At 38.3% G+C, this 16,492-nt stretch overlaps 1 protein-coding gene across 7 annotated transcripts in view; it reads left to right on the forward strand.

Moving 5' to 3' along the window:
* The window catches only part of MYO1B (myosin IB), a 227,811-nt gene that overhangs the window by 31,068 nt on the left and 180,251 nt on the right, over positions 1–16,492 (forward strand). For 4 of the 7 annotated variants that reach the window (XM_036745515.1, XM_036745518.1, XM_036745517.1 and 1 more), the window contains exon 1: positions 254–275. The exons of the other annotated variants lie outside the window; for them this stretch is intronic. The gene's annotated coding sequence lies outside the window, so the exon portion shown is untranslated. Of the gene's footprint in view, positions 1–253; positions 276–16,492 lie in introns of those variants that run through there. 7 annotated transcript variants of the gene reach the window in all.

Consider the following 16,492-nt stretch of genomic DNA (forward strand, 5'->3'; position numbering starts at 1 on the left):
TGGGGGATTAGTTAAGGAGTCAGAATGATCACTGTACCGGGTGGAAATGAATTTTTAAAAGCCAAAAATACATAAAGAGTCAGTTCTGTTGAAAATGTCACGCAATTTGTTTTCTCCCCCATGGTTCCCCTCTTATCTATTTGCAAAATATTTGTTGTTCTTTGTGGATTTTGTCTTTCGAAACCAGTGTTTTCCCCTCCCCTTTATGTGAATGATTAAATGAGAGCAGCATAACTCAAGTCCCAGAAAGAAACAATGGAGGGGAAAAGCAGTTGGTAAGTGGGTCCGATCTCCAAAGTTAAAGGGAACTTGTGTTCGATTATTTTATGCATCTCTTTCATAAGTTGGTATGATTAAAAAAAAGACAGTGTAGTGTAAGTACTGTGACTTTTTTGATACTTGGGCCGAAGGGAATAGATTTTTAACTTAGGGCTGTAGGAAAACATAGTTAATTCAACTTATGTATAATAGTTTGTGTTTACATGTGTTATAAAATTTGAATTTTTATGTTCTCTAGCTTGGATCCTGGCTTTTGATGGTTCCCTAAATGTCATTCTTTTAAAGGACATGAGTGATAAATTGTATGTGAAGAGGGAAATGAAAGTTTTTATCTTCTTTATAAATGCTGTAAAGTTTGGCATAGAATGTTTTTTTTTCTCTCTCAGGTGGGATCTTCCCTTGGGAAAAATGCTTTGACTTAGTTTATTGCCTAGACTGGCTTCTTCATTTGGCCCTGGGCAATGTACTTCCAGCTGATCAACCTGAAAGATTGAATTGTTCTGTGACCCGAGTTCTGGTGGGTTTGAGAGAGGGAGGTTGAAGTGATTATTTTATAAAGGGAGGGGTGTGTGTGTGTGTGTGTGTGTGTGTGTGTGTGTGTGTGTGTATGTGTGTGTATAGCAGTGGGGTGGGGTTGGTAGGAAAAATGGCAACATACCCCTGGGTTTGGCACAGACATTCTCTGGTTGCTGGCAGAATGTCACTTTAGATTGAAATAAAAAGATAAATAGACATGTGTATTTATATATGTGTGTGTATGTGAGTGTATTCTATATATACACATGTTTGTATGTATATACGTATATATTATATGTAGTGTATGTATATATTATATACATTGTGTATATACATGTGTGTATATATGCATGCATATATGTACACATTTTTGTGTACATAGGTATATATGTATATATTATGTAGCACATTGTATACATTATAATAGATGTATATAGTACATAATGTATATATAAATGTGCATATATCTATGTAGATATATGCACATTAATTGCTTATTACGTGCTAAGCATTGTGCCTAGCTTCTAGTCACACACACAGAAAAAAACTGGACAGTCCCTGCTGTCTACAGTCTCATACTGGAGAAAGACAACACATATAGTAAATTCAGTTTATAAATAATGAAGTTCATTTTCAAAATAGAAGCTATGTTACTATAGAGAGCTGGGTATGCCTGGAATGGCAGTGACAGGTGAGTGGACAACATTCAGAAGAACCTTTTTCAGTGGATAATTAATTTCCTTCCAGTGCCTTGAAAGTTATACTGGATTACTTTGTGCTGATTCTAGAACAATCAGCAATTAAAACCTGAAGAAAGAAGATTTGACCAGACCTTCTTATCCCCAAATTGTCCACAAAAGTGTGTTCTCATGAGTAAGGATTCATTGGCCTCTGAATAAGTGTTAACTTTAACATGTGGTATTTCACTGAAATTCACTTACATAGATAATTATGCAACCTCACCCCATTGTAGTCAGCTAATAAAAATTTATTAAGCCCCTACTATGTACCAGGCACTGTGCTCAAAAAAAAAAAAAAGTCAAAAGATAGCCCTTGCTCTCAAAAAGCTCACAGTTGTAATGGAAAAGACAATGTAGAAACAACTTTGTACAAACAACTCATATACACAGCATAAACTGGTAATAACCAGTAAGAGGGTTGCTTTAACTGGCGTGGAGTGGCATTGAGAAAGATTTCTTGTAGGTGAGATTTTAGCTGGGACTTGACTTGAAGGGAAGCCAGGGAAGCTGTGGATGAGATGAGGAGTAAGAGAATTCCAGGTCTAGGAGATACATTTGTTGACTGACTGTGTTGTACAAGTGACTGTGTATTTCCTGATCTCACGATGGGATTTATATTGAAAAGTAAAACAAAGCACACATGAAGACATAACAGATTACATTTTGAGCCTTTACTAAATGGCTTTGCAAACCCCCATCCATGGTTACCCTATAGGTATACAGCTAGTGTACAAAATCCACACATTTATTTTTATTTTCTCCTTGGATTTTGTTGCTTGCCTTTAGGCAGTGACTGGAAACTGAATAATTTATTTGATGGATGTTTTAAAGCACAATGCTGAATTTTTAAAAGGTTAGTTGTGTGGAGATGAAGTTAATTAAATTCTTGAGTACTTTGCCAAGGGGATTCATGGGTAGTTTGTTATGTTAGATGTGTTAGTCTCATTTTAAAATTTCATATACTGCTAATATGCACATCTCTTAGGGAACTGAAATGTCAGGACTAAGTCACTTACAGAATAACTAAACAAGGAAGCTGATTGCATGTACCTGCTGACCTAGATTTGAATCTTAGACAAAATTTTTGCTGTTTAACCTTGTGTGTATGGGTTCTTTATAAAGATAACAATGATGACCCACAACCAATAGTATATTCCTTTTTTCTTCTTTTTTAAAGAATGTTTTTATTTTTTCTCAAGTACATGTAAGAATAATTTTTAAAATTTGTTTTTTATAATTTTTGTTTTTCAAATTACCTCTCTCCCCACCCCTTGAGAAGGCAAGCATTTTCATTTAGATTGTACATGTATAGTCATGCAAAACGTATTTCCATATTAGCCATGTTGCAAAAGAGAACACATCAAAAAAAGGAAAAAAACCTAGAAAAATAAAGTTAAAAAAAAAGTATGCTTCGACCTGCATTCAGACTCCATCATTTTTTTCTCAGGAGGTGGGTAGCATTTTTCGTCATAAGGTCTTTGGAATTGTCTCGGATCATTATATTGCTGAGAATAGCTAAGTCATTCACAGTTGATCATTGTTAAAATATTGCTATTACTGGGTACAATCTTCTTCTGGTTCTGCTCACTTCATTTTCCATCAGTTCATGTAAGTCTTCCCAGGTTTTTCTGAAACCATCCTGCTGGTCATTTCTTATAGCACAGTAGTATTCCATCCCAGTCATGTACTGTAACTTGTTTAGCCTGTCCCCAATTGATGGATAACCCTTCAATTTCTTTCTTTTTTGTTATTAAATTTTATTTTTAATTTATGTAATAAAACAAGCATTTCCATAGCGTGGTATAATAAAAAAATGATTGCACATGAAACTGCCAATCTACCATGTACAACTTGCTATTCCTTTCATGTATACAATAAAATTATCCTATAAATTTCCTTTTTTTCTGTTCCCCTCACCCTAGAGATGGCTACCATCAGATTCAAATAAGTATATATACATATATGTAAAATTATTCCATACAAACTTCTGTTTATCACTTCTTTCTCTGGATGCAGATAGCATCTTTCATCATATGTCCTGTATATTTAATTTGGGTATTTAGTCAAAATAGGTTTTATTCATTCAAAGTCGTTCAGTTTCCTTCGATTTCCAGTTCTTTGCCACTATAAAAAGAGCTGCTATAAATATTTTTGTAAAAATAGGATCCATTCCTTTTTCTTTGATCTTTTTAGGATATAGGCTGAGTACTAGCATTGCTGGATCAAAGGGCATGCACGGTTTTAATAGCTTTCTGGGAGTAGTTCCAAATTGCTCCAAAATGGTTGGATCAGTTCGCAATTCCACCATCAGTGCATTAGTGTCCCAGTTTTTCCACATCCCCTTCAACATTTGTTATTTTCCTTTTCTGTCCTGTTAGGCTAGTAGCATAGATATGAGGTAGTATCTTAGAGTAGTTTTGATTTGCATTTTTCTAATCAATAGTGATTTTGAGCATTTTTTTCATATGACAATAGATAGCTTTGATTTCTGTTCGTATCCTTTGGCCATTTATCAATTGCAGAATGACTTGTAGTCTTATAAATTTGGTTCAGTTCTCTCTATATATTTGTGAAATGAGAATTTTATCAGAGAAACTTGTGGTAAAAAATTTCCCTCCACTTTCTTGCTTTCTTTCTAATCTTTCCTGTATTGGTTTTGTTCATGCAAACCCTTTTTAATTCGATGTAATCAGAATTATCCATTTTATATCTCGTAGTGGTCTCTGTTTCTTGCTTGGTGACGAATTCTTCTCATATTCATAGATCTGACAGGTAAAATATTCCATGCCTTCCTAATTTACTTATAATATCACCCTCGATGTCTAAATCATGTACCCATTTCAACCTTATCTTGGCTATACAGTGGGAGATGTTGGTCAATACTTATTTTCTGCCAGACCGTTTTCTAGTTTTTCCAGCGGTTTTGGTCAAATAGTGAATTCTTTTCCCAAAAGCTTGGATCTTTGGGTTTATCAGCCACTAGATTTCTATGATTATGTACTACTGTGTATCGTGTACCCAATCTGTTCCACTAATCTATCACTCTGTTTCTTACCCAGTGCCATATTGTTTTGATGATTACCACTTTGCAATACAGTTTGAGCTCTGGTACTGTCCACCTTCCTTCACACTTTTTGTCCTTGATTCCCTTGATATGATTGACTTTTTTTTTCTTCCAGATGAATTTTGCTATTATTTTTTCTTGCCTTATAAAATTTTTTGGTGGTTTGATTGGTGTGGCTGTGAATAAGTAAATTAATTTAGGTAGAATTGTTGTTTTTATCATATTGGCTCAGCCTACCCATGAGCAATTAATATTTAGGATGTTCCTTTGATACATTTTTAGTACTTACAATAAATTTTCCCTGGTCATTTGGAATCTATACATTGTTCCTCGTATGAATTTCTGAGGTAGTTGGGTGGAATGAGGATATAAGTTTTTAATGAGCTTCTCTTGCTATGAAGCTATCTGGCCAGTGCTAGAATTAAAATTACATTGTATCTACTTTGTCTACATATGAATCTTCTCTCTCCCTCCTCTATACCACTCCCCCTCCCCTGAATAAACTAGGAGTTTACCTTGAAGTCAGGGACTATTTTGCCATTTTTGTCTTTGTAACCCCAGGATTTTGTATGGTAGTAGTGGCTTCAACAATGCTGGTTGAATGAATGAATAATATAGGCCTCATTAGAACCAACCAAGAAAATGAATATTTATGTAGTGCTTTACATTTATTAACTTATTTTGATCCTTATGACATTTTGATACTGAGAGTGGGTGCTGTTATTAACCCTAGAAGAATCTGAGGCTGAGAGAGATTAATGGCTCGCCCAGGGTCATACAGGTAGTAAGTATCTGAGGTGAGTTAGGCCTTCCTGATTCCAGCAGCAGCGCTCTTATACTCTGTACCAGACTGCCTGTTTTACTGTTTCTATTCATTAGCATAATACCAGATACATAGGGTGATGCCTTCAAAGAAGTATTTGAATTACAGAGCATGAAATAAGAGTTGGAAGTGGTTAGAATTGCCAGTCCTTGTTCTATGCGCTTGTCCATTATGGTAACCTATCACCCTTCAAATCTAATGCCTTTTCTTGCTGGAGACAAGATCTCATTAGTATCCTAAGAGTATAGGGAAAGTTCTAGGTTTTATGGTGAATTTGTTTTAGCTTAATATTCAGTCACTTAAATCGTCTATGGAAGTCCTACTCCACCGCCTCAGCATGGCATGGAATAGACTTGGGGTTCTTAATGAGTACAGCAAACCAGTATGTGATTGGTACCCCCAGGCCTTTCTTTAAGTCTTCCAAGGATGAGTGGAGGGGTAGACTGTTGACCGGAGCCAGCTTAGCTAAGTTTGGACATGCTTATCACCCAAATGTGGGCTACCTGGTGACTTTTTGATTGGATGTGGGAGTGGGGAGCCCCTTAATTCAGGAAATGATGTACCGACATGGAGGTATCGTAATCTGTATTGGCGGTGAAGAGTCTCCAGTATAAATTGTAATGATGAAATACTAGTGAGCGGGGAGGGGATGACTAGATGTCTAGAGGGGTGAAAGTCAAATCTACCAGTGGATTAAGAGGAGGGGAAGTATTTGTAAGCTCCTTGGGGGCAGAGGCTGTCTTTTGCCCCCTTTTTCATCCTTAGCATTTAATATTGTGCCTGGCACGTAGTAGATGCCTAATGAATATTTATTGATTGGGGAAAATTGGAAGATGTAATAGTAGGTGAGATTTAAGGCAAGACTGAATAGAACCCTGGCCTGAAGTCTGGGAAACTTGAGGTAAAATCCAGCCTTAGACACTTAATAGTTTTGTGACCCTGGGCAAGTCATATAACCTCTGCCTCACTTTTCTCACCTGTTAAATAGGTTTAATAATAGTACCTGTCTCCCAAGAGTTATTGTGAGTTTAGAGTAAGTTATGATTTGTAAAATGCTTTGCATACCTGAAAGCACTATGTAGGGTGTTCCAAAAGTCTTAGTGTAATTTTAAACTGCCAAAGCTTTTAAACTATTAAAGCTTAACACTACACTTAAGACTTTTGAGACATCCCATAAATATTGCTAGCTTTTATTACTAGTTAATTATTTTATTAGTAAACATTTATTTATCACCTACCATGTGCCAGGTACTGTTCTAAGCACTGGGGATATATTATTATTATTATTATACATTATTAGGGCATCCAGGTGGCACAGTAGATACAGTGCTGAGCCTGGAGTCAGGAAGATCTTTTTCATGAGTTCAAATGTGGCCTCAGACACTAGCTGTGTGACCCTGGGCAAGTCACTTAACCCCCATTTGTTTCAGTTTCCTCATCTGTAAAATGAGCTGGAGAAGGAAAATGGCAAACCACTTAAGTAAGTATCTCTTCGAGAAAACCCCATATGGGGTCGTGAAGAATCAAGACATAACTGAACACCAACAAATACATTATTATGCAATTAAAGTTAACAAACATTTATAAATACTTCTTTTATGCCTGATAGTGTACCAGGAACTAGAATTAGACAAAGCAATTAGCAGTTCTGCCTTTAAGGATCTTTCTTTACATGCTATTGGTGGTAGAGGAAGACAACGTATACGCAGAGGAGCTATTAGGAAATATATACTGAGTAACTTAACTGGGATGAGAGGAATCGGGAAGTACATTTTGTAGGAAAGTGGTGCCTGAGCTGAGCAAGGCAAGGAGCTTGGCATCCTAATTTGCAAAAGTGAGGAGGAAGAACAGCTAGGCATGGGCAAGACAACCTGTGCTGGAGCATGCAAAGGGAGACTGAATGGGAAAAGGGATCTGTAACAATTAAGAAGGAAGAAGGCATAAAGCTAAAGGCATACCCCTTCTCCAACAGCTTTACTGGATTTATTAACTAATAGTCATTGTATATACGACTCCACACACTTTATCTTAGAAACATGCTTTGGTAGTTCAGCCAGTAGTATGTTGGTGGAGGGGAGTCTCCAGTGTGTCATTTATATCGGAGGGGTTTTACACTCACTCAGGGGTTTCAGGGTCAGGAGTGCCAATTCAAATAAATTCTCTTTCTTGGAATTTTTTTTTTAATTTGGTGGGCAAATATTGCTGTGCTTGTGTGCAGTGGAATTACTGTGACCTTTGCTTAACCGAGTTTGTGTTTTACTGATAAGAACAGTGTTCTAGCATTAGGCTACTTTGTCCTGCGGGAGCTCTGCTTTTCTCAGACATTATCTCATTAGGCTTTGTAACGTTCCAGTGAGTTAAAAAGGAATGAAATGCCTCTCCATATTAACCCCATCTATTAAAGTGAAATTGAAATTTGAGGTCAGCCCCATGGGTTGATTGGCCAGACACCCACTGAGGCGAGTTCAAAGTAAGTGGATCCCATACTGGGAATGAGTCACACCCAAATTCACCCGTGCTGGCTTGAAACTCTATTTTCTTCGAGGTGGTCATAACCACATTGGACATCCTAGACCCGGTCATTGATAGGGACCAGGATTGCCAAGGATTTCATCGGCTCTGAGGGGGCCTGAGATTTAGCAGACCGTCCTCGTGGACGAGTTAGCCCTATGCAGACACAATCATCATCATGACTCACGTTTGTATAGCCCATAAAGCATTACAGAAGCACATTGTCCACACGCCAACCCTGGGAGGTAAGTAGTGGGGCTATCATTATTCGTACTTGACAGATGAGGAAATAGCTCAGTAAGGTTAAGCAACTTAAGTCAGGGTCACACGGGAGTCGTAGGAGCATGTTATCTAGATCATCTAGCCCAACCTTTCCATTCGACAGAGCAGAAAACTGAGACCCAGAGAAATTGGGCATCTTGCTTATGGTTTTAAAGATAGCAAGGAACAGAGTCATGATTGGATCTCAGATCCCCTTGTACAGGGGTAGCTAGGGGGTGCAGTGGATAGAGTGCTGGGCCTGGAGTTAGGAGGACCTGAGTTCAAATTTGTCCTCAGACACTTACTAGCTCTGTGACCCTGGGCAAGTCACTTAACCCTTTTTGCCTCAGTTCCTCATCTGTAAAGTGAGCTGGAGCAGGAAATGGTAAATTGCTCCAGTATCTTTACCAAAAAACTCCAAAATCAGGTCATAAAGACCGAGACACAACTGAAATGACTGAACCATAGCAGTAACAACAACGGCTCCGACTCCAGATCCCACTACCATGCTGGGTCAGATCTCCTGAATCCAAATCTGGTACTGCTTTTGCTGCTCCACAAGTGCTGTTTTTAAGCCGTTTCTTGTGTAACCTTTAGAAAAATTCTATCAGGTACATTTCCTCAGGGTTAGGCAATTCCTTTCTGTGTAGTCCTTGGCACTGTGCATGCTGGTGCCAGTATCCTTTGCCCTTTGATATCAGAAGAGAAAGGACATGCATTTATGTGTCTGAGTGGAAATAGGCTGGTGAGTTAACCTAGCGTATTGGGAGTTCGCATAGCTGTTACTCCAGCAAACAAAATTTGGTTGGGTTTTGGGTTTAGTGCAAACTTAAGTCAAGCGTTAATTTCCTTCTTGGATTTCACACATGGCCCCTGGTTTTGCCTAACTTTGCTCCCAGGAATTATTATGTATCCGTTATTTTTGTGTACGTGTCTTGTAATAGCATTTCTATAAGTACTGAAGTTCTCAGAGACCCTTTCAGGAGGTATGAGAGGTCAAAACTATTTTCATACTAATACTAAGTCATTTTAATTTAACTGATAGATATAACTCACAAAAACAAAGCTGTTTCGGGGTCCTCAGTATTTTTTAAAGAGTATAAAGGGGGTTTTGAGACTAAAAGCTTTGAGAACCACTGATGCGACTCTTCATGGCTTGCAAAGCGTTTTGTACTGAATGGTTCTCTTTGAGAATGAAGGACAACAACCAGCCAACCAGTTTATTAATCTGTTGAATTGTGGTGTTGGAGAAGACTTTTGAGAGTCCCTTGGATAGCAAGGAGGTCAAATCAGTCAGTACTCAAGCCATAGGACCAAACTTGAACCCTGATCCTTTCATTCCAAATCCTCTAACTTGACGTCTTCAAGAGTTACCTCAGGCAGTGAGACCTTGTGACTTATCCCTAATGGCTTACAGCTGATATAGATGTAGATGTAGATGTAGATGTAGATGTAGATGTAGATGTAGATGTAGATAGCCCTTGAGGCCAGAGCTTCCTACTTCCAAGGAGGACTCTTCATCCATTATACCTTGCTACCTCCCACCTGGATGCTAATGATACTTGGTAGGACACTTCATTCTCCATGAAGCATATTCACAGCCTTTATTTCATTTTGATTACTATCGTAATCCTGTGAACCAGTGTAAGGCATCTGTTATTATCTACATTTGACAGAGGAGGAAACTGAGGCTTACAGAAACAGCGGGCTTGCTCAGGGTCACACAGAGAGAAAGTGGTAGCTCTGGGACTGATTCCAGATGCGTTGCTCTTTCCACTGTGTCATGCCGCTGTCGTAGGCCCCTTCTTAGTCTGTGATTTTAAAGATGGAGCCCAAGGGATCTGAAATGGCATTAATAATTCCAAATGGTTACCTCCTTCTGTTACACAACTCAGAACCCTGCTGGTTATTATAAAAATAGCCGTGGTAGCTCACTCCTACAGTGATCTTGTTTTATCAGAAATTCTCAAATTAGCTTATTTCTAATATGTTCATTGTGTGAACTTTTTATTTATTTAGAGAGAGCGCACAAGAGCTGTGTTTTCTGGCATGTTGCCAAGGAGAAAGTTTTTAGAAGCAGATATTTGAATCTTTTGTAATTGCATCCTAGCACTTCACAGGCAGATTGTGTGGAGTTTGGGATTAGCCTTTTTCTAAACTTCACTGATTTCACTCTTGATCTCCCCTCCTTTTGGACAGTATTCTGTCCTTCCTTATTCCAGCTTCCCTTTATGTGCTAGTTTTCCCCCAAAGGAATAACTTCTTTGAGGGTGGGGTACTATTTTATTTACTTAAATTTGTATCCCTAGCATTTAGCACAGTGCCTGGCATACAGTAAGCACTTAATAAATGCTCTACATGGGAGACATTGGCAAAGGACTACCCAGCATGGAATGCCCACATCAAAGAAGGCGCTGTGTTCTGTGAGCAAAGCAGGATTGCAGTGACTCAAAAGAGATGTGAAATGCAGAAATTTAGACACATCTCCACTTCAAATGTTCAAATGGACTATTTGTGTCCTAACTGTGGTAGAGCCTTCCGAGCTGGTTTTGTCTGATCAGCCACAGTTGGACACACTGTACCTTGACCCCAACATAGTGACGTCATTTTGGTTCTCTTTGAGAATGAAGGACAACCACCAACCAATTTATTAATCTGTTGAATTGTGGTGTTGGAGAAGACTTCTGAGAGTCCCTTGGATAGAAAGGAGGTCAAATCAGTCAGTACTTAAATTTAGTCATACTGCTCATTGGAAGGACAAATACTACTGAAGCTGAAGCTTAAATAAAACTTTGGCCACATATTGAGAAGACAGGACTCATTGGAAAAGACCCCGATTTTGGGAAAGACTGAAAGCAAAAGGAGAAGGGGATGGCAGAGGATGAGATGGATTGATAGTGACGTGGAAGCAACAAATAGGTGCTGGGACAGACTTTAGGAGATAGTGGAGAACAGAAGGGCCTGGAGTACTAAGGTCCATGGGGTCATGCAGCATTAGATATGACTGAGTGACAGAACAGCAATAACAAAGTTATCTAGAGCAGAAACCACTTTATCCAGTATATGTATATTCATTCTTGTTCCTTCAGATAATCTTTCCATTCCACAGTGGGCCCTAGTTCTATATTGAAGGTCTTGGAAGGAAAATCCAGGGGAGAACAGATAGCACTAGGAGCAGCATGAATGGGCTCTTGGCTAATGGGAATTTTGATGAACTGGTGCTCCTGTTCCTTGGTGTGCCAAATAGCAATTCTATTATGTGTTTGTCTTGCCTTAGTGCTGAACATATTTCTTCTCCCTATTTGTTTGTATTCCCTATTCAAATCCATTATGTATATACTCTGAAACGTCAACATTAGTAATCATAGCAGAGCATCAGGGCTCTCAACAAGTTGGCAGTGTTACCCCACAGAGCATTCACTGTAGAGTGCTCTAGAGGAAAAAGACCCTTACATTTTGGGACTTTTAATGTTTACCTACTCCACTACATCTGTATTCTTATCACTATGGTTATTCCCTTCAATGATGCCAATCCCAACCCATCCATGTTACCCATTCTGTTGAACTGTGGTCCATATTCTCCCATAAATTGATCACAGAGTCTTGTTATTTTCTTGACATGGGGAAGACCAGTGGAGCATATGGGCCATACAGTGGTTATCCCTTACACTTGCCATGTGACTATTCCATCATTTTTTCATGCATATATTTCTCTTAATGATATGGTTCTCCCATATAATTCCTTGTTTGTGGTATACTGCAGCCTCCTTATACCCATCATCTATCTCTGTGGCTTTTTGTGTGAATTTCATTTCTTCTCTGTCATCATTCATACTACTCATTGGAAGTATACCATACATATACCATACTGTGACTTTGAAAATGCTGTGGAATATACCACTCAGCTATTAATGGACCTGTGAACTTAATGGTGGGGGAGACTCTGTCTGGAGGAGTAGGCTTTAACCTATCCATGTCTCTTCATCCTGTGCAATTCTTGTCCATATTCTCATATACCTTTGCCATTAGGTTTACCGAATGGTTTGAGGGTATCCTTATTCTTGATACTGTGAGGATACTGGGGGACTGCGAGGGCTGTCTATACCTTACTCTTTTCATGTTCTTGTGTGGCAATACAAGTTGCGTATTTAAGCCAGTTCACTATATTTTGTGAACATAAATAACTGATACCAGTGGTGTCAAACTCAAATAGAAATGGATCCCTGCTGGTGCATATTGACTTAGAAAACAAAAAATTAACATTATTTATATTGTATTGCATTTTTACTTATTTAGTCAAACATCCCAATTACAATTTAATTGTCTTCCCCTGCACTGGGGATTTTGGTGGAGTTTGACATCTGAATTACACTGCCAAAAAAGAATAGATTTCCAAGTAACCGATTTTTTTAATGTTGGTAACATTGGGTAGTTATCATTATGGGACTATAATATGGAAAGATTCTTGTTCTTTATTTGAAGTTAATAAGAAAAAGAGTCATGTTTTTGTTTCTCCTAAGTGGTATGTTAATACGCTTTGGTTTGTAATAAAGACTTCTTTGTATGTTCTCTTGTGTTTTCTTGCTTTTCTCTGTGACTTTTTGAATAGATACAGACATGATGGTAACTGTAGTGGTAGGGACGTGAAGAATGGTTCTCATGGAGTGAGTTTTAACGTATGCCCAAAAGCTACAAGAAATATTGTTTCATGGGATACTTGGTCATCACATGTTGCAGTAGTTATAGTAAGTATATGCAAAAAGGCCACCATGAAAATAATTGCAGCTTACGCACCAACATCTGTTGTTGAGGAAAGATTGAATCCTGACTTATTTGAACAAACTATTGAAAATAAAATGGGAAATAGATAACAGGAGCAACATCTACACCAACTATAATGATTTCACCTAGAAATTAAATTACTGTAATTACCGCAATGACAAGAAAAGCTTCTTAGTAGACATTTGATTTACTTCTTACCGAACAGACCAGAGATGGATGTCATAGTCAACACTGGGTTAGAATATAAATTCCCTTGTAAAATATCGTGAAGCATAGATGATCCTGAGCAGTATTGTCTCATAATGCAGAGAGAAGTAGTGAAGGATAAAGCCAGTCTAAATGAAGTTTGGCAGGACAGTCCGCTGAGCAAAGCTATCCCAGGAGTATTAAAGGATGAAAATAGAAAGAGGACTACAAAAAGAAGAGAAATGGAAAGTACTTGCAAAAACTTTTACAACCGTTTTTTTTCCTCCATCAAGAATAGTGGAACTAGTACAGAAATACATTTAATTCAATGGGGAAATAGGAGGGAAAGGGCAAAGGGAGGATGGATTATAGGAGGGATTAGTCCTAAGAAAAACAAACTCTTAAGGACCTACTGTACAAAAGTATTTACAGTTCTTTTTAACCACACCTTTTTAAGGTGGTAAAGAATTGAAAACTGAGGGGCTTTCTATCAATTGAGGAATGCTGAACAAGTTATGGTATGTAAATACGATGGAATACTATTGTGCTGTAAGATGAAATTCAAGAGAGTTAAATGTAAAGTCTTGCACCTACTTACAAAAAATCAGTTCTACAGGTATACAGTGGGGGAGGCATGAATAGATAGTTATTCTGGGAAAGATTTGAAGGTTTTAGTGGGCTACAAGCTTAATAAGAGTCAGCAGTGTAATGTGGCAGCCAAAAACCTAACATTTGGGGGTTGCATTAAGAGGGACATGTTGATTTGTTTGTTTTTTTTTTTTTTTTAGCAACGTCTAACTCTTCATGACCCCATTCAGGGTTTTCTTGGCAAAGATACTGGAGTGGTTTGACATTTTATTCTCCAGCTCATTTTATGGATAAGGAAACTGAAGCAGTTAAGTGACTTGCCCAAGGTCATACATCTAGTGTCTAAGGCCAGATTTAAACTTGGGAAGATGGGTCTCCTTGACTCCAGGTCCTGGTGCTCTATCTATTGCACCATCTAGCCGCCTGAGAGGGAAATAGCTTCGAGGAATAAGGAGTTCTTCTGTTCTCTACCCTTGTGAGACCTCATATGGAGTATTGAGTTCAATTCTAGGAGCCAAGGTTTAAGAAGGATATTGATAAGCTTCTTGGAGTTTTCAGAAGGGTCATCTAGGGTAGCTGAAGGGCCTTGAGTCCATGACATGTGCGTTATCCATCGAAGGAATTGGGCATGTTTGTCCTGGAGAAGATTGAGCCACCTTCAAGCATTTGAAGGGCTGTCTTATGGAGGCTTGATTTGCTTAGCCCAAGGGTCTGAACCTGGAGTAATGGGCTGAAGTTGCAAAAAGGCAAATGTTGACTCAATGTCAGGGTAAACTTCTTACCATAAGAGCTCTCCAAAAGTTTAAATGGTTTCCTCGAGAGGTATTGGATTTCCCTTTCTTTGGAGATCTTTAAGCAGTACCTGGACCACCACTTGTTGGGTTTATTGTAGTGAATATTCCTTCCATATATGGGGTGAATTAGCCCCTGAACTACCTGCCACTTTTAGAATTCTGTGATCCTCTAAAGTTGACAGGGCAACAGAAAAGTGCATTAGCAGCGTATGAACTGAGGATGACCTCTGAGCAGGAACAGAAGTGAAGGATGTCACCAAGAAATTATACGGTAGAAAGAGAAGATAGGTTGGTCACGTCAACCCATGAAGAGTCAGCATGAAGGATGACAAGTAGGCAGGCAGAATCTACTCCACTGATGTCTCCATGATACTGGCAGAAAATGAGAAAGGCCTCCAGGACGTTGGGAGGACTCTTGGAGTGAACTTGTGGGAAAAAAATGTATGAGAGTCCCATGGAATTAGTAGGCATGGATGAGTTTTCATCCAGATGGTTGGAGAGAACTCCCAAATTAATGAGGTCACTGATTTATTGGATTATTTAAGTAATACGTGCAAAGGTGTCTGCCAGGTGCTAGGAGAGATACAAGGAAGAATAAAAACTCCCTTCTTTTAGAGTCTAACAGGAGAAATAGAGATGTAAACAAAAATTGCAGTTAGTAGAAGCAGGAAGTGACAGAAAGAGAATATGATATGGGTAAAAGAACCTTGGCAGGATCATTCAAAATATCTGGGTTGAAATCCCAGTTTGGACAGTTTGTCCTTGGGCAAATCACTTAACCACTGAGCATGTTTCCTTATCTGTGAAATGGGATAATACAGGATATATGAATGTGAGCTATTATAAGAGTGGTGTGAGCACACGTAGTGTTCGAGGACACTCTTGACTTGCACTTCCACATCAAAATTGGGTACCGATCTTTGACCCTGTGGGTATTTGAGCTTCAGCATTCAACAGCTACCTACCTGTGTTGTGGCAGGCAACTTAATACTAGATACATTTTCATGTAACTATAACTTTTCCCCCGCCTTTTGGACCAATGCCCCTTTAAGTTAAACAGTTTTGGTGACTTAATATTGGTTCCCATTGTTTATCTAACATCAGCTTTGATTGGCATGACCTTAATTCAAGTCCCAGAATAGATGGGATTCAAATTTAAAGTAACATTTATTTTAATCTACTCTGGAAACGGATTAAATGGGAACGATCCAGATGCATTATTCCAGTTCATGGTGCATTCTTACTTGGTTATTATCAATTCTGAGTAGCATTGCTAGGTTTTCAATGCTACTCTGGTTTTGAATAATGGGTCGACTGTTTGTGCATTTCTCTTAGAAGTGCCATTTGGTCTAGCAATCTCTGAATGTGTGGGTTAATGGCTTGGCAACTGATGGTCTGGAAATTCCAGAGCGCTGATGACGCTAGCTTGGTAGGTGGCTTGTAATTTCAGGGTGGTAACTGAGAGATAGACAAGTTATATTTAAATGTTGTAGTACAGAATACCATTTTAAGATGTTATATGATACTTGAACTACACTTTTGGATGTTAAGAGATTTCTGAAATGGCATTTTTCATATTTGAAATGGTGTTTGCTAAAGACTGAAAAACAGATGTCTTATGGTGGAATAAATATATATTTAAAGATCAGTAAAGATTAGATCAAGGAAATGGTGAAAAGAACAAGCTGAAAAACTTTCACAGAGCTAAAGATGTAAGTCTAGGTGTTATGAGTGACTCTGATGCTTTGGGAAAAGCTAAATGTATTTAATAAGAAGTTTAGGGACTGTGATTCTTGTTAATATGATATTTTAAAAACCCAACTTTTTTTTTTAAAAGTTTTGGCATAAATGGATTGAAATATGTAAAATCTTTTCTTGCATTGTTAACATGCAAAATCTTACCGGTTTCTAGACAGTTTCTTATTTGAATATGGCCCAAATGTTATCC

Source organism: Trichosurus vulpecula, chromosome 2 (genome assembly GCF_011100635.1).
Source record: "Trichosurus vulpecula isolate mTriVul1 chromosome 2, mTriVul1.pri, whole genome shotgun sequence".
Taxonomy (NCBI): Eukaryota; Metazoa; Chordata; class Mammalia; order Diprotodontia; family Phalangeridae; genus Trichosurus; species Trichosurus vulpecula.